Raw genomic sequence first — 21,031 nt, 5'->3', positions numbered from 1 at the left:
ACATCTAGTATCAGAGCCCATGTTCAAACATTGGGATCTCTATGTTTATGTTTCCCATGTAGTTGTTGTTGCATTGGTTGAGTGCGAGTGTCTTGGTGAGAACTCATGATCTTGTTGCTTTGGTATCTACTTGTGATGGACTTTCTTGTCTAGTGGAGGCAACTAGAGTAGTGTGTGGAGAGGGAAGTGAGTCTTCCTAGTTTTGTTAGTGGAATCGATGTGCCTTGGTTGGTTGGTTGCTTGTGTCACCCTTTTTGGATGGAACCATTGATTGGTGTCCATGTGTTGGCTTTGAGAGCCTCTTTGTTTCTCCTTGTGGAGTTGGGTGCTTTGTTCCTTGCTTTCTCCTTGTTGTAAGTAAATGAATGAATCTTATTGTGATTCTTTATTTTGTTGTTATAATGATGAAATGGTTCCTTTCATTGAAAATGAGTGTTTATTGTGAATCATTGCAAAGTAGTAGTTTTGCATTATATCCTTGGGTTAATGACTTAAGTCCCCAATCCGATTGTTCTTAAGCTTATGTAAAACTGTATTAATTTGATGGATATCTAAATGTTGCATTGCATGGAAATTTTTGTTTTTTGCATTTGCATGAGATTATTGATGGTATACTATTTGATGTGTGTGAGTGTGTTCTCTAACATTGCTAGGATGATGTATTTCTTAGCATTGTGTGGTGATTTATCCCTCTTGTGTGACTGTACGCAGTCATCACTTGTAATGTGATTTGTTTGATACTTTTTTTTCTTTTGGCTGGAGGTACTTTCCTCATGTTGTTGGGCTAGCATTGGTTTTCAGTATTTTCCTCTCTTCAAGTAGTCATCAAATTGTATCTATCACTCTCTTTGTGGCAGTTGTCACATTTGACTTATTGTTGAAATGAGCTCTTTTAGGTACTTACTATTGGAATTGGCAATTCTCCCATTTGGGCTTTTTATTTTGTTTCATGATGACTATTCTGGATGCATTTTACTGCTGTCTAGTTGTGTGTTGTGACTCCATCATGTTCATCTTGAACCTATGGTAGTACGTTCAAGGGATAATATCATGGAGAACATGCTAGTGTGTCTTTGCTAGGTCTAAAGTTGTTATTGTAACTGAATGGTTTAAATGGTGATTAAACTTAATGTTATTTTTGAAAGAAATTGAAAGGTATGTACTAGTTCTATAGTGGCTTTTGGACCCTTGCTTGAAAATCTTTTAGTTCATTATGCATTAGTGCTTATGTTATGCTTAATTAATGAATTTATGAAAGAAAAGTAATGATGGTTTCAATGTGTGATTTACCTTTCATTCCATGCTTTATTTTGTTTTGGGCATGTGTGCTCTTGTGTGGATTTGGATATTTCATCCATTGCTTGTCTTGGTGACCAAGGCTATTGGTTTTGTCTTTGTTATTTTGATTTGAGTGGTGGCTCAGATCGTAGGTCTTGGTCTCTCTTAGCTCCTTTATGTTGTAGTCCTTGTCAATATCTTTTCAATGCTTTTCAAATTGATTCAATCTGAGTCTGGCTATGAGGCTATGGCTTTTGGAGTTGTTGATCAATGTTCTCAGTACCTTTTCGAGTAGAGGCCAATTCAATCATGAAATATCATATTTATGGCCATTGGACAAGTTTAAATCCTCATGTTATTCATAACCGAAGAGTTATCTTGTCTTCATAATCTACTAGGTAGTTTTTGGAGTTCGTGCTTGGGTGTTTGTGTTTCCTATTGCACTGAACCACCCTTGTGAGGTGTAGTGTGGTTTGTGAGCATTCCTTGTTGTGGATGATGTTGCCTTATCATTTGGGAGTGACTCAGTTCTTTGATGACTCTACATTCTCCTTTCTGGATGTTGACCTTGGCACATCTCCATATTCTTTCTCTCTTGAGAGAGTAGGCTAGTGTGGTTATGCCACTAGCTCAGTTAGTGTTCTCTTGTGAGTATGTTGATGGTTGGGGGAATTGTGAGTTCCCTAATGTATCTTGGGCTGATTTTGTGCAGAGGTTGAGAGAGACTCCCTCTTAGTCCTAATACTCTGTAGTATCCTTCTCCCTAAGCGTATATCTTCATGTGGACTATCTTAGTCAAGCTTTCTCTTAAATCATTGACTTGAGGTTGGAGATTGAGTTTAGTGGTAGTTTGGATGTAGTTTTCCTAGCATGGTGCTAGAGGGACATGGTATCTTTGGACACATGTTACCATCTCATGAGTTGGTATGCAGACATTTGATGATTGTGTACACTGACAAAAGTCTTTGAACCTTGTGAGAAGGTGATATCTTGTCCGGTTGGGTTGTGTTACCCTAGGTTTCAGTGGTAGTTGAGTTTTTGTGCCTTGGTGAGGTGTCATGCTCCTACGCTTGGTGGTGAGTAGTCCTTTGAAGTGTGTCCTTTTGTTGGTAAACTTTCATCCTCTTTGTTCTAAGGGTGGGTTTACGTGGATTCCAGAATGATCATGTGTGACATGATAGTATTCTTGGGAGTTTGGGATGGTTATTCCCCATGATTCCAACTTTTGTTGGAAGTTCTTAGTGTTTTGACCTGGTTTTGTGGTCATGCGGTCGGTGCATATTGTAGTTGGGCACTTGTTAATGAGGTAGAGAGGGATTTTCCTTACCTTGTATTGTTGACTCTATGGCTAGTTGGGTTCTTCCTAGCGCATAGAAGGTTCCTTGTTGGAGGACCTTGTGTCTATGTGATAGCCATTCTCTCGTGGTTAACCTATTTGGGGGTTAACATTATGGTTGGAGAATGTTGGAGTGATTTGGGTTTGACTTATACAGAGTTGTTGAGTCATTCCTATTGCTCGCTTTTGATTTTGTTCTTGGTATGTTTGGTTTCTATTCTTGGATTGCAGGCTTCACGGAGTAAGCCTAGTCTTTGGGGGGGGTGATATAGTGCCTCTCCCATTTGACTTTTGTAAGTCATCCTGATGGATGCAAGCTTGCTGATCTTTTGTTGTGATGGATCATGATTGTGACCCTGAGTGGTCTACACTGTTGAGGTGTTTGGATTTATGTTTCTTTATCAGTTGTGCTGATTATGCTTTTGATTGATCTTTGAGATTATGATGTTATTTTTGCTTCACTAAGGTTTGTGCCAATGGTTACCAGGATCGATGTGGTATCATGAGGTTTTTCTATGATTACCTTGAGATGTGTGCAAAGATTGCACTGTGTACTTTTTACCATGCTACACTGGACTGGGTTCCTGTAGCAGTGGTTAGTCATGTTTATGACTGTGTTTGCTTATGTTTTTTTAATTCCTTCTTAATGCAGAGTAATCAATCATTATTAAATGCTTAAGTAATTAGAATGGATTGTTCTTGTTGGATTACTTGGTTATGTGCTGCGGACATTTACCTTATTTTATTTTGATCTGAGATATATCTGTTCTTATGTGATGTTTTACATTTGAGATGACTTGAGGGTCAAATGTTACTCTTTGATTATAGTATGATAGATATTAGACTACTGTGTTGTTCAGTTAATCATATTGCATGATGATGCCATTTTGAGATGACAGTGTATTCTATGTTGATATCTAGTTATCTAGTATTTGGACATACCTCTAATTATGTTATGTGATGGATTTAATGCTATGGTTATTTACTTCATTCCTACATTATTATGCTTTATGTGAACATGAGTGATGTAAATAGATTATTTTAATATAATTAAATAAATGGTTAAATTAGGTGATTTAATGCATTTATTGCTTTGGCTATGTTATTATATGCAATTGCACTTGATCGTGTTGTTTAGTGTGCAGGATTTATATCCCTAGCAGTGGCACATGGAGTTAGTGATTTAGCAATTCATATTTTACCAATGTCGCCTTTGTATGGTCGACATATCCTTAATTAAATGTTTAATTTAAACCTTTCAATTATTATTAAATCTGAACTCATTTGCATTATGTGATTAGACCAATAAGCGTGTCTGTACATTTAGAGTTTCGCTTTGTCGCAAAAGTTGTTCAGGAGATTTATGTGTTTTTGGGTTTTCAGGCTTTTTAATTGATTTATTTTAATTTCTAACAATGTTTCCATAGAGGAATTCCTATTTATAGGAATAGCTTGTTTTCGTTTGGGTCGATCCGGGTTTTAACTAGATTGGTTGTTTAAATGCCCTAATCAATTATTCACCCGAAAAGTGAATAAGTATCCAAAAAGGAATTTAATTCCTCACTTCTCACTTTCAAATTGGAAAGTTGGAGAGTAAAACCCAAAATCCTCTTCATGAGGATTTACTGTTTTGTTCGTTGTGGGAGCTATGGGCATGGGATCATCGCGAGGTTGAGCTTGTTGGATCCAGCTCGGGGAAACCTTGGATTGTCTCAATTTTTGGCTACTTCTGTGAGATATTTATTTTATGGTTTAGATTCTCGTTTTTCCCTTTTGGCTGTGAGGTAGGGCTTTCCCGTTTTATTGTTTCTGCTTCTATTTTTGGTAGCCATTTGTTTGGAGGTTGAGAACTAGTGTTCCCCTCCATTTTTGTATGTTAGTTCTACCCGTTTGGGCGGGTATGAACATTTTCCTATTTTTTGGGATGAGGGTTTGGGATTTTGCACTGTTATGCTGGCAGTTTTTGCATATGATGTTCGATTCCATTTATTTTTGGATTTTTGGAGTTTTTGAACCCAAAGGCCAAATGGGTTTTAATTTTGAAGTTTTCCAAATTTTTGAGATTTTGACCTTGTCCTACATGCCGTCCTATTTTCTCGAGTTTTCTTGGCACATGATGATCCGTTTGGATATTAGTCAGACCACTATTGCACTTTTATGTTGCATTGGGATGCATGTTACATCCGTACTCCCAACGTTGTGATCGGTTGAGTGATTTTATTTCTTGTTATAGTTTTTGTTGGACCTTTGCTTTTGTTTCGTGAATGCTAGGATTCGTGTAGAATCCATACTCTTGGATTGAGGCTGGTTGAGTGACTTCACGATGTTTGGTCTTGTTACATCATTGGGATTCATGTAGAATCCATACTCTTAGATTGAGGCCAATTGAGTGATTTAATGATGTATGGTTTTATTGGCTTTGGGATTCATGTAGAATCCATCTTTCCTATTTTGCTTTCAGTTGGGTGTTTTCTTTGCATTGTGTTCTCATTCCTATCCTTGTATTATCATCTTTGTGATGGTGGTGTGCCACATGTGAGTACGTGCACGTACATTTGTTGGGTGACTTGCGAGGCCCGATCTTCCATAGATTTGCATGAAGTTATGATCATTGGGGTTAGGATGGGAGTATGCACGCCCACAGGCACTTGTTGTACAATGAGCATGGGTAGGGTAGGGTAGCATATGGAGGGGGCTTCTACCTTGTAGCTTGGTGATCATTGTGCCCAGAGGGTTGGCAAAGGAAGCTTTAATTAAGTGAAAATTAAATAGATTGTGTGACTAGTAATAAAACTTAAGATAATAAAAAGGTTTGGGGTACAAGAGCCTTTTTGTTGAGGGATGTTGAATCTGTGCAAGTCCTAGCTTGGGCTTTTTGATGCCAAGCGACTCTCCATGATGTTAGTCCCTACATAGTAGCCTATTGAATGTTTGACTAGGACCTGTACTCCTTGCATTGTCTTAGGTTCTTGGTTGCAGCCATCACACTGTCTGACGTGAGTGTTAGCCATGGATGGTGTGTTTTATGTGTGTTTGTGGTTGGATCATTATCTCCATCAGCACAGCGGGTGTGGACCTATGGGTGCCATGTGGTTGGGAGGTGTAGCTACCGTCACCACGGCTAGGGATCGATGTACAAAGATGATCTTTTGTCCTAGTGCGACTGTTGCTGGATATCTTCACTTGGTACTTCGAGTTCTGGAGTATGCTTTCTTGTGATTTATGCTTTCATTGGGATGCTTATATATTATGTTTAGATGATGTTATTTTATTTGGCGCATTCCCTTATTATGATGTTTAGCATGTGATAGGTGATGTTATCTACTGTAGGATTATCTTATGCGTTATCACTAGCATGTTAGATTTTCTTATGCTGTTATTATGCATGTTTTAGTAGTGACATCCCTATTACAACAGTACTGATGATCTGGTTGGTGGCTTGGGATGTTACGTGTGGGGGATGGCTAGGACCCACGATGGTCTTATGATGCTATTGACGGTTGGGAGGAACCACGCACTTGTTTGGTTGTTTAGTTCTAAAATGCATTTTTGTTCATTGTGATGTTTATTTCAGTATGTGCTTTGCTTTTATGTTTCAGATGGTTAGATTTTCCTCTTTCCTTGCTGTTAGTGCTCTCGAGTGTTCATTCCTCGATTTATGTGGATCCGATACTCCCCGGTGTGGAGGTTTCCTTGTTTGTTTAGCTTTTTTTTTGCATTTTGTGTTGCACTAATTTTTTTCCTCGCACGAAATTGTATTTTCCTCGCGCGCGACTATTTCTTCCTCGCGCAAAAGAATACACTTCCCACGCGAGAATGTAAATCTTCACAGGGCTTTTAGGGAATTCTCACACGAGAATGTGAATCTTCACGCGAAGCTCAGTAGTCCTCACACGAAGTGCGCACTTTCTCGTGCGAAGCCGTGAAAGATCTCGTGCGAAACTCCAGACTAATTTTATTTCTCACGCAAGAAACAGGGGCTATCTAGGTTTTGTTTGGGTGTGTCAGTTGGGTAGTGGCGTTTGGAGATTCGTTGGTTGTCGGGATTGTGTTGAAGTCTTCCGTTGCGATCTTTGTGATCCCCGTATGATGTTGTCTTGTGCATTGATACTTGTAAAAAAAATTATCTTGGCTTGATTTGAATCCTTGTTTCTAAGGATCTCCGGGTGGGGCATTACATGGATGCATACATCCATGCATGCATCTATGTATACATGTATGTATGTATGTATGTATATATATGCATGCATACATATGTATGCATGTATGCATGCATGCATGCATACATACATATATTATGGATGCAATGTATACATAAATATATATATGGATGGATGCATGCATACATGTGTGTGTGTGTGTATATATATATATGTATGTATGTATGTATATGTATGGATGCATGGATGCATAAATAGATATATATGTATGCATGCGTATATACATAGATGCATGCATGTATGTATCTATACATATATACATGTATATATCTTGTATGTATGCATATGCATGCATGGATGCATCTATGTATACATGTATGTATGTATGTATGTATATATATGCATGCATACATATGTATGCCTGTATGCATGCATGCATACATACATACATATATTATGGATGCAATGTATACATAGATATATGTATGGATGGATGCATGCATACATAGATATATGTATGGATATATCTATGTATCCATACATGCATACATACATGCATATGGATGGATGCATGCATTGCATACATACATAGAGAATCTATGCATGAATACATGTATACATAGATATATATATGTATGTATATGTATGGATGCATGCATGCATACATAGATATATATGTATGCATGCATATATATACATACATGTATACATGTAGGTATATATGTATGCATCCATACATGCATACATACATGCATAGATATATCGATGCATCCATATATAGATACATGCATGCATATATATACATGTATACATGTATGTATGTATGTATATATCCATGTATGCATACATACATGCATATGGATGGATGCATGCATTGTGTACATACATAGATACATAGATACATGTATGTATGGACGTATGCATGCATACATACATGCAAGCATGCATACATGCATATGGATGCATGATACATGTATGTATGGATGTATGCATGCATGCATGCATGCATGCATACATACATAGATACATGTATGTATGCATCCATAGATGCATGAACATATGTATGCATGCATACATGCATATGCATACATAGTAGATATATACATGTAGATATATCTATGCATGCATACATACAAGATATATACATGTAGATATATATCTACATGCATGCATGCATAGATATATCTATGCATCCATATCTATGCATAGATGCATGCGTAGATATATATATTCATGCATGCATACATATATCAATGTATGTATTTATGAATGCATGCATGCATGCATAGATATATGTATGGATATATGCATGCATGCATCCATACATACATGTGTGTATACATGCATGCATCCATCCATACATACATGTATCTATGTATCCATACATATTGCATACATGTATGCATGCATTCTTCCATACATACATGTATCGATGTATACATACATATTACATACATAGATATATGTATGTATGTATGCATACATATCATCCATCCATATATACATGTATCTATGTATACATACATATTTCATACATAGATATATGTATGTATGTATGCATAGATACATACATACATATATATGTATGCATACATGTATACATACATAGATACATGTATGTATACATACATGCATGCTTGCATCCATACATATATCCATACATATATCTATGCATGCATGCATCCATACATACATATATCTATGTATGCAATATGTATGTATACATAGATACATGTATATATCTATGTATGCATGCATGCATGCATACATATATATGTATGCATACATGTATACATACATAGATACATGTATGTATAAATAGATACATGCATGCATGCATCCATACATACATATATCTATGTATGCAATATGTATGTATACATAGATACATGTATGTATGGATGGATGCATGCATATCATGAATATATATGTCTATCCATGCATGCATTTATCTATGTATGATGCATGTATGCATACATGTGTATGCACCCATCTATCCATAAGCATGCATGCATACATACATATATATGTATACATACATGTATACATACATAGATACATGTATGTATGCATAGATGCATAGTCTCATAATTTCTCAAATTTAGTATTACTACAAAGATTTTAGAGAGTATAATTCAATACAACTTGAACAAGCAAAAAAGGAGCTCATATTCAAAAGTTACGCTCGGTCAAAGTTTAGGTCAACAAGCAGACTAGAGGGCTAGATAAAGGGTGAAATTAGGCTATGTCAAAAGTGGTCAACAATGGATTTCAAAATGAAGAGCCTGATGAGAGCTTTCCAATGACATTCATTTCATCAAAAATGAAGATCAAATGTGAAAGTTATAATAGTTTAAAGTTCAGATAAAAGTGTGGATTTTGATGATGTTAGCATGACATCATAAAATCTTAAAAAGAGGGAATATGTTCAAATTCAAATTTAAATAGTTATTTAATTTGAATTTAAGAAAAGGGATAATGGGATTTGAACTCCCAAACATTACCCTCCTAAAATTAAGGTCAACCAATAGGTTATTTATGGCATATGTAATTTTAGAGGAAGAGTTGTTATGTATCCATAAAAAAATCCGCCCAACCTTATTTAAATAAGGTTATTTGTTAAAAAAAAACCCTATTCATGGAGTAAACTCACAACCATAAATTGGTAAAGGGGGAGATTCGAATTTATGTAACCAAAATGGGGGAAAATTTATGTAACAATTAGCTTGGAAGGAAAATTTGCTCTTGGGGGAAAGTTTTGTAATTCTTGAGAGAGCTTGTAGGTGAGAGATTATTGTAAGCATGAAGTTATTATTTTCAAGTGCAAAAGAGAGAGAAACTATAAAGGTTGAAGCTTGGATGTTGTAAGAAGGCGTGTTTTTCCTGGCAACATTAATAAAGTGGTCCCCAAATTGAGAAGTGGACCCAGAGACATAGTCCTAACCTGATCAGCTCTATTATCAAATTGTTTGCATCTCTTCTATCTCTTTCTTATTTCTCTCATTTTTTTAAGTTATGTTCTTGATTTTATGTTATTAAACACATTGCTAATTTTGAGTGTTTAAAGCATAAATCTTCTTGTAATTTCAACGGTTTAAGATACATAACCACGCAATTACTGCCTAGATCGAGAATTAAATATGTAATTTGGATTAAGTTAAAAAATTGTAAATCCTAGTTTATAGATCATGTTTTGTATCAGAGCCTATTCTTGCCGAGAAATTGTAGGTGGTGAATGTTAACTAGGTTGAAGTTGAAGCTAGGAGAAGGTGAACTTGAAGAGTTCAATCCAAAAATTGGAAAAAGAAGGATTTTTTCTCAATCAGAGATGGAATCTGAAAAACATGTTCTTGAGTTTGATGCAAAACCATTCCAAAGATCTTTTGTGGAATTAAAGGCTTTGGTCAACATTCTTCTCCAAGAGAGACATGAACAAAAATTAAGAAAGGCGAATGAGGCTAAGAAGAAAGAAGAAGTTAAATCCTCAACAAAAGATGGAAAAGGCAAAGGAGTAGGAAATGGTAGTGACCCTCCTGAACCTTCTGTTGGAGTTGAGGAAAGCCAACTCCGAAGATGCCAAGATCACCTGCATGCGAAACCTATCAAAGAGAAGCCATAGAAGGGGAGGAGCATGGAGCATGGGCAAAACCCTAAATGGACATGAGAGACACCATGAATACAAACACAAAAAGAAATGATATGATGTGTTGATGTTGTAAAAATACAATGAGAGAGAGCTCGAATATAAAGAGCTCATGGAAGCTTGTAGAACAAGCTGGAAGGTGGTAGAAGATAAGTGTGACAACTAGAAGGGAACAAACTCCCGTGTTGTCACCAACTAACCACAACATGCATTAAATATAAAATATTAAATAAATGCATGACCTAAGTAAGCTTAAGCAATAGAATAAATAATTAAATATTAATTATTTACTCTAACACCCCCCCTTAAGTGCAACTTAGGGAAATGCCTTAAGCTCACAAAGCTAAGATGAATGCATAATGGGTCCTGGCAATGAGGCCATGTTAGGTACCCATGTACAATGCAAGAAGAATGCAACCTCTATAAGTGAGGAAAGAGAGAAAACCACGTGGGAAAAACCCTCCCCCAAAAAGAGGTAAGAACCCAGTGAAGAGCTGAAGAAGTCTCCAACTAGGGAAAATGTCCCCTAAAACAGGAACAAGGAATGATCATGAAGAAGCAGCATCACTGAAGCATGAAGAACTGCAAATCTGTCAAACTTCTGATCAAAAGAACCTCCATGAAAGAAGAAGGTAGGAACCGAGCATGTCTATATCGTAGATGATCCATCTCACCGAAATGCATAGGTAGCCAGCCACTACAATTGCCTTGTATATAGGATCAACCACTGAATACATAGTTCACACTATCGAACCATCGAACCATGGATGCATTAGAACAACAACATAACCCCCCCCTAATGCAAACGAACCAAGAACGAGGAGAGAGGAAAAGAAGTACAGATACCGATAAAAACACAATCTAACTAAATCTGCATGGGGCTGATGTCATGGAAGGGACACTCACTTGAAAAAGGGAGAATGCCTAAAACAGCAAACAAATAATCCCCCCCATGGTGCTTTATGAAATAGTGCATGCACAGCTGACTCAAAACAACGTTCATGACTCCCGAAATACAAAAGTGATAGTTTATCTCAGTGCAAGAATAAAAAGTGCTTCAAAATGATAGCTACAATGATCAGAACTAAAAAAGAACTGAACCAAAAGAAAGTACAGTCGAAAAGAAAGCAAACCATGCCAGGAAAATGATCCTTGGGCCTAAAACACTTCAAATATCCACCATAGAGCAAAAATGCCAAAACTATGATAGAAAGAGCAGAGGCCAAAAACAAAGAAAAAGGACTACTTTTCTGAAGAGTACATAGAACCAGCTTTCCATAAATATAAAGTTTTCAAAAAATGACATGGGACGCAAAAGATATGCATGCCGGAGTCAAAAACAGGACTACGCACTTCAACAGAAAAAACAATCAATAAAAATGCATCAAAACCAAAAAATACCTACACCAAAGTCTCTGTCTTGAAACCATCTTTTCGACGCTTCTTTCGGATCAGAAAAATACCTCCGTATGAAAAAGTTATGGCCAAAAAACCAAAGGTAGGTCGAAAATGACCCTAGGAGAGGTGCAAGAAGGTGCTGATGCAGGATGATGTCATGCTAATGTCAGCAGACCGAGGGATTAAAATTGACGGTTTGGTAACCGTCGCAGCAAAAAAAGAGTGCCATGTGGCAGCCACGTGGCAAAATCGTCTTGGCAGGGGTGACGTGGCGGGTCCACGTGGCAAGGTGCCATGTGGCGCCCAGGCCACGTGTCACCCTCGCAGTGGCTGCAGATGCTGACGCGGCATGCACAGTTGTCGGGCGGTGGCGGCCGAGCGGAGGTGGTTGCAGGGCGGCAGAGTTAGGTTGCGCCGCTGGTGGAGGTGGCCGTAGAGCAGCGCCAGAGGATGAGCCGCCGACGGACGGGAGGTGGCCGGGCCACGGTGGAGCTTGGGTGGCGCTGCCTGCTGCGGCTGCTACGGGCTGCGCGCGGGTGGTGCGGTGGCGGCGCTGCAATTTGTAAAATTAAAATGCAATAACTGCCCTATTTTTCGTCCATACGGCCCTGAAATGAAATTTTTTTTGCCTCCCAGAGCTCTATCTCCAAATTCGACAAGTTTTATATGAAGCCTGACTGCAAACGGCCTTCTGGATCCAATGGTGATGTCCGTTTGGGCTGAAAGTGCTCCAAAAATTTGCTGATCCCCTGATTTGAAGAAAAATTACACAAACAAACTAGGGGTTTGTGACTTCAAATCACGGCTTCAAAATTTCTTCAACGAAGCTGCAGCAAGAAGGCTCTGATACCATGTTGGAGTTGAGGAAAGCCAACTCCGAAGACGCCAAGATCACCTGCATGCGAAACCTATCAAAGAGAAGTCATAGAAGGGGAGGAGCATGGAGCACGGGAAAAACCCTAAACGGACATGAGAGACACCATGAATGCAAACACAAGAAGAAATGATATGATGTGTTGATGTTGTAAAAATACAATGAGAGAGAGCCCGAATATAAAGAGCTCATAGAAGCTTGTAGAACAAGCTGGAAGGTGGTAGAAGATAAGTGTGACAACTAGAAGGGAACAAACTCTCGTGTTGTCACCAACTAACCACAACATGCATTAAATAAAAAATATTAAATAAATGCATGACCTAAGTAAGCTTAAGCAATAGAATAAATAATTAAATATTAATTATTTACTCTAACACCTTCATCTCCATCCTCTTCATCTTCTTCATCGTCTTGTTCTTCTCTATCTAATTCTTCTAAAAAGAAACATTTTGTGAAGAAATCCTTGTTAAAGCTTGATGTAAAGTTTGATTTGCCTATATATAATGGTGAATTAGATGCTGAAAAATTGGATAATTGGCTTAAGTAGATCAAAGTGTATTGCAAGGTTCAAAATATTTTGGATGATTCTTCCAAAATCCAGCTAGCTACTCTTAGAATAGGAGGTACTGCATTAGTCTGGTGGGAGAGTAAAATCTAGGATGATCTTGCTACACATGGTAAAATCATTTCATCTTGGTATGAATTTACTTTTGCTTTGAAGAAACACTTTTATCCATTGGGTTATATGCAACAAGCCATTATGAATTGGCAAAATCTTAAGCAAGGTAAAGGGTAGTCTGTGCAAGAGTATACACAGGTGTTTAGGAAGAAGGCATTAACTCTTGGAATTCCTCTTTATACCCAAGATACTTTATTCAAGTATATAGGTGGAATGCATTCATATTTGAAGCATACAATATTGATGTTTAGTCCTTCTAACTCTGATGAAGTATGTGTTCAAGTAACTCATATTGAAGCAAGTGGAGGAAATGTAAGTTTTAGTTCAAAGAAGTAATTTTCTCCCCCTGACAACATCAAGAAAGGAAAGAAGGTAGCCATATTGAAGAAAGAGGAAGGTGACAAACCTACATGTTTGCATTGTGAGAAAAAAGGACATGTAGAAGAGAAGTGTTGGAAATTGCATCTGGAATTGAAACCAAAGTGGTTTAAGGATCATAAGTGTAAGCAAAAGTCTATGGTTATTGTTCAGGATCTTGGATCAGATTCTAGTGTTGAAGCAACAATATCAGCTATGGCTTTGAAAGGTAAAATTTTTGTTGTTTCTACCACTGATGTTTCATATAGTTCCACTTCAAAAAGTCATGTTGTTCTTGAAGATAGTAAAAGGTGTGAACTTCTTCATATAAGGGTGATTTCAAAGAACACTAAAGTTGACACATTGATAGATAGTGGGTTCCAAGTTAATCTAATTTTAGAAGAAATTGTTAAATAATTGGGATTGGAAACTAAGTCACATAGAAGACCTTATCCATTAGGTTGGGTGTGCAATGATAATAGATTGCGAGTTACTAAGAAATGTAAGTTAAGATTTGCAATAACATCTAAGTTCATAGATGAGGTTGAATTTGATGTGGTTCTAGTTGATATCTATGAGATTGTGTTGGGTAGCCCATACTTATATGATAAGAAAGAAATCTTCAATGGGGAACATAACAAGTATCATTTGGCTAAAAATGGGATTGAATACATTATAAGAGCTCATCACACGAAGAATGGAGGATCAATTTTAAATATAGGACATTTTAAAATGATTGTAAATGCAAGTAGTAAACTGACTCTCATGTTTGTAGTAGCTAGTGAGGATTAGGTGCAAGAAGAATCAAGTCTTCAGCCAGTAATGGTAAAAGAGGATTTGAAAGGCTCATTTTATAGCAATGTTTCTGTACGAGAGGTTCAAAATGTTGATACTCTTTCTATTTCATCAATTATTTCAATTTTGTTACTTCTACTTCTACTAGTTGATGCTATGTGGGTGATGGATGTAATAGTGGAAACTGGTGGATTTATGGTTAATTATGTCAACAATGCTATCTCATATGTCTCTATGTTTGTGGTGCGTCATATGTTCAAAATTCCAATAGGACATACAAATGATACTCAGCAAGTGGGGCAACATTGCACTTGTTCAAAATATACAAAAAAATAGACTTTTGGAGGTCCAAAAGCTTCTTAGTGGGGAGGAATGATCCAGGTGGATCCAAAAGGCAAAAAATTCAATAGTCTAATTATATCTCAAATTTAGTATCACTACAAAGAGCTCAAAGAATAGAACCCTATGCAACTTGAACAGGAAAAAAAGGAGCTCGTATGCAAAAGTTACGCTTAGTCAAAGTTTATGTCAACACATAGAGTAGAGGGTTAGATAAAGGGTGAAATTAGGCTATCTCAAAAGTGGTCAACAATGGATTTCAAAATGAAGAGCCTAATGAGAGCTTTCCAATGACGTTCATTTCATCAAAAAAGAAGATCAAATGTGAAAGTTATAATAGTTTGAAGTTCAGATAAAAGTGTGGATTTTGATGATGTTAGCATCACATCATAAAATCTATCCATACATACAAGCATGTATCTATACATGCATTGATGCATGCATGCATGCATATTCATCCATACATATATCTATGTATGCATCCATACATACATATATCTATGTATACATTGCATACATACATACATATATCTTTGCATGCATGTATACATAGATATATACATGTATGTATGCATGCATGCATACATATTCATTCATACATATATCTATGTATGCATGCATGCATACATACATACATGCATGTTTGCATTCATACATTCATATATCTATGTACACATTGCATACATACATAGATATATCTATGCATGCATGAATGCATAGATATATACATGTATGTATGCATGCATGCATCCATAAATTTGCATGCATACATGCATACATGCATGTATACATGTATGCATACATACATACATACATACATACATACATACATACATACATATATATATATATATATATATATGTATGTATGTATGTATATGCATACATGTATACATACATAGATACATGCATGCATACATACATAGATACATGTATGTATGGATGTATGCATGCACACATACATATATATGTCTGCATACATGTATACCTACATAGATAGATGTATGTATACATAGATACATGTATGGATGGATGTATGGATGCATGCATCCATATGTATGCATGCATGCATCCATACATACTTATATCTATGTATGCATGCATGCATGCATACATAGATATATATATGTATCCATGCATACTTATATCTATGTTGGAATGCATGCATGCATACATAGATATATCTATGTATGCAATATGTATATACTATCATACATGTATGTATACATGCATACATAGATGCATGCATGTGTGTATGCATACATACATATATATGTATGCATGCATATATATACATACATACATGTATGCATGTATGTATGGATGTATATATAGATGCATGCATGGATGTATGAATCCATAGATGCATGCATGCATACATACAAGATATATACATCTATGTATGTATGTATGTATGTATGCATCCATGTATGTATGCATCCATAGATGCATGCATACACATGTATACATGTATGTATATATGTATATATGTATGTATGCATGCACGTATATCTTTGTATGTATGTAATGTATACATAAATTTATTTATGTATGGATGCATGCATGCATACATACATATATATGTATGCATCTATATACATACATACATGCATGCATAGATGATAGATGCATGCATGGATTGATGCATCCATGCATAGATGAATGCATGTATGTATGCATGCATACATACATATGCATACATAAAAGATATATACATGTATGTATGTATGTATGCATCCATGCATACATACATGCATGCATTGATGTATGGATACAAGCATGCATAGATGCATAAATACATGCATGCATCTATGTATGACATAGATACATGCATGGATGTATGCATCCATGCATTCATAGATGCATGCATGTGCCTGGATGCATAAATACCTGCATGCATCTATGTATGTATGCATGCATACATACAAGATATATACATGTATGTATGTATGCATGCATGGATGTATACATCCATGCATATATAGATGCATGCATGGATGTATGCACATACATGCATGCATGCATATGCATGGATGCATCCATACATGCATACATCTATGTATGTATGCATGTATGCATAGATGCATGCATGGCTACATACATACATGCATGCATCTATGTATGTATGCATATATGCATAGATTAATGCATCCATGCATGCATGGATAGGTGCATGCATACATGCTTATGCATATATACAAGATCTATACATGTATACATGTATGTATGTATGCATGCATGCATGTATGCATGTATAAATGCATACATGCATACATGTATACATCTATGCATGTATAAATGCATACATACATACATGTATACATGTATGTATGTATGTATCTATATGCATGCATAGATATATGTAAGGATATATATGATTGCATCCATCCATACATACATATATCTTGCATGAATATATGCACGTATGGATGCATACATAAATTCATGTATACATGTATGTATGCATACATGTATCTATGTACATGCATGCATATATATATATATATATATATATACAAGCATGAATGCATGCATGTATCTATATATGTATGCATGCATGCGATACATGTATGTATGAATGTATGCATCCATCCATAAATACATCCATATATCTATGCATGCATGCATGCATCCATACATTTATCCATCCATATATCTATGCATGCATGCATGCATGTATATATCTATGTATCCATCCATGCATAGATAAATATATCTATATTTATGTATACATTCATGCATGCATAGATATATCTATGCATGCATACATGGATGCATAGATATATGTATGTATCCATCATGCATGCATGCATTGATATATGTATGAATATATGTATGGATGCATGGATGCATGATATATGCATGCATGCATGTATACATAGATATATGTATAGATATATGTATGGATGCATACATCCATACATACATGTATCACATGCACGCATAAATGTATCCACCCATACATGCATGCGTCTATGTATACATGCATACATACATAGATACATAGATGCATGGATTTATGTATGCATGCATACATACAAGATATATACATCTATACATGTCTGTATATATGCATGCATGAATGAACATACATGCATTCATGCATCCATGCATAAATGCATGCATATGAATGGATGCATACATACATGCATACATATGCATCAATTTATGCATGTATGCATAGATGAATGCATCCATGCCTGCATGGATAGATGCATGCATACATGCATATGCATACATACAAGATATATGCATGGATATATGTATGTATGCATCCATGCATACATGCATGCATGCATGGATAGATACATATATGTATAGATGGATGCATGCATACATGTATACATACATAGATGCATGTATGTATGGATGCATGCATATGCATGGATGCATACATACATTCATGCATCTATGTATGTATGAATGTATGCATAGATGCATGGATAGATGCATGCATACATACATGCATGCATGTATGCATGCATGGATAGATACATGTATGTATGGATAGATGCTTGCATACATGTATACATACATAAATACATGTATGTATGGATGCATGCATGCATACATCCATACATACATACATTCATGCATCCATACATACATGATATATACATGGATGTATGCATACATGATATATACATGGATGGATACATACAAGATATATACATGTATACATGGATGTATGTATATATGCATCCATCCATACATACATGCATGCATCTATGTATGACATAGATAATGTATCCATCTATGTATGCATGTATAGATTCATGCATGTATGTATGCATGGATGCATACATACATACATCCATGTATAAATGTATATATCTTGTATGTATGCATCCATGCAAATGCATGCATGTATGTATGGATGGATGAATACATACATACATCCATGTATACATGTATATATCTTGTATGTATTGATATGCATACATACAAGATATATACATGTATACATGGATGTATGTATGTATGCATCCATGCATACATGTATGCATCTATGCATGGATCATTATCTCCATCAGCACGGCAGGTGTGGACCTATGGGTGCCATGTGGTTGAGAGGTGTAGGTACCTTCACCACTGCTAGGGATCAGTCTACAAAGACAATCTTTTGTCTTATTGCGACCGTTGTTGGATGTCTTCACTTGGTACTTCAGGTTCCAGAGTATGCTTTCTTATGATTTATGCTTTCATTGGGATGCTTGTATATCATGCTTAGATGATGTTATTTTATTTGGCACATTCCCTTATTATGATGTTTAGCATATGATTAGATGATGTGATTTGCTTTAGTAGTATATCCATTGCTTACTGTTGTTTAGCATGTGATAGGTGATGTTATCTACTGTAGGATTATGTTATGTGTTACCACTAGCATGTTAGATTTTCTTATGTTGTTATTGTTCATGGTTTAGTTGTGATTTCCCTATTACAATAGTACCAATGATCTGGTCGGTGGCTTGGGATGTTACGCACAGGGGATGGCTAGGATCCATGATGGTCTTATGATGCTATTGATAGATGGGAGGATTTGCATACTTAGTTTGGTTGTTTTGTTCTTGAGATTTATTTCTATACATTGCGATGTTGCTTTTGTTCTCTTCAATGTTTATTTCAGTACATTCTTTACTGTTATGGTTTAGATGGATAGATGTTCTCCTTTTTGTGTTGTTCTTACACTCAAGTGTTCATTCCTTGAGCCTTTGTGGATCTGGTACTCCTTGGTGTTGAGGTTCTTTTCTCTTTTTTTGGTCCCTTTTTTCTTTTGAGAGTGTTTTTGTGTTTCTATGGGTGACATTTGTTCAGCATGGTGCGACATGTTAAAAAGTATTGCACGCCCATGCAAACTATGTTATGGATTCTAGGAAATTTCTAAGGCTTCAGAAATCTAGGAATAGCCAATTTTTCAGGGCTTCAGGATTTCAGGCTTAGCCAAATTTTTAGGTTTCTGCATTTTACTCCAGCTTGATGTTTTTTTGATGAGTGGTTGTTTCTTGTGCCCTCATCATGTGCATTGTCGTTGTTGGCTTTGTTTGTGTCTGGCAGTTTGGTAGTGGCATTTGGAGATCCATTGGTTTTCGGGATTGTGGTGAAGTCTTCCATTGCGATCGTTGTGATCCCTGTATGATGTTGTCATGTGCATTCATACTTGTAAAAAAAAAAATCTTGGCTTGTATTTCATCCTTGTTTCCAAGGATCTCCTGGCGGGGCATTACATGCCCAACCGGGTAGAACTAGCATACAAAAATGGAGGGGAACATGAGTTCTCAGCCTCCAAACAAATAGCTACCAAAAATAGAAGCAGAAACAGAGCAGCAAAAATAAAACACAAAAGCCCTAACTCACAGCCAAAAGGGAAATATAAGAATCTGAACCATAAAATAAATATCTAGTGGAAGTAGCTGAAAATTGCAGCAATCCAAGGTTTTCACGAGCTAGATCCAACGAGCCCAACCTCACGATGATCTCACACCTGTACCTCCCACAATGAACAAAATAGTAAATCCTCATGAAGAGGATTTTGGGTTTTAATCTCCAACTTTCCAATTTAAAAGTGAGAAGTGAGTAATTAAATTCCTCTTTGGATACTTATTCACTTTTAGAGTGAATAATCAATTAGGGAAAATAACCAGCCAACCTAGTTAAACCCCGAATCGACCCAAATGAAAATAGGCTATTCCTATAAATAGGAATTCATCTATGGAAAAGCTGCCAAAAATTAAAACAAATCAATTAAAAAGTCCAAAAATCCAAAAAAAAAAATTCTCTTTAATAACTTTCACGACAATGCCAACCTCTAAATGCACAAACATGCTTACTGGTCTAATCACATAATGCAAATGAGTTTGGATTTAATAATCACCAAAAGGTTTAATTTAAAGATTTTAATAAAGGATACGTCGACCATATAAGGATGACATTGGTAAAATATGAAAGGCTGAATCACTAACTCCATGTGCCAGTGCCAAGGATATAAATCTTGCACACTAAACAACACGATCAAGTGCAATTGCATTTAATAACATAGCCGAAGCAATAAATGCATTAAATCACCTAATTTTAACCATTTATTTAATTATATTAAAATAATCTATTTAAATCACTCACATTCACATAAAGCATAAAAATGTAGGAATGAAGTAAATAACCATAACATTAA

The sequence above is a fragment of the Cupressus sempervirens genome, chromosome 8, assembly GCF_028749045.1.
Source record: "Cupressus sempervirens isolate cs-2001-9-10 chromosome 8, ASM2874904v1, whole genome shotgun sequence".
Lineage (NCBI taxonomy): Eukaryota > Viridiplantae > Streptophyta > Pinopsida > Cupressales > Cupressaceae > Cupressus > Cupressus sempervirens.
Note: the sequence above shows the minus strand (reverse complement) of the source record.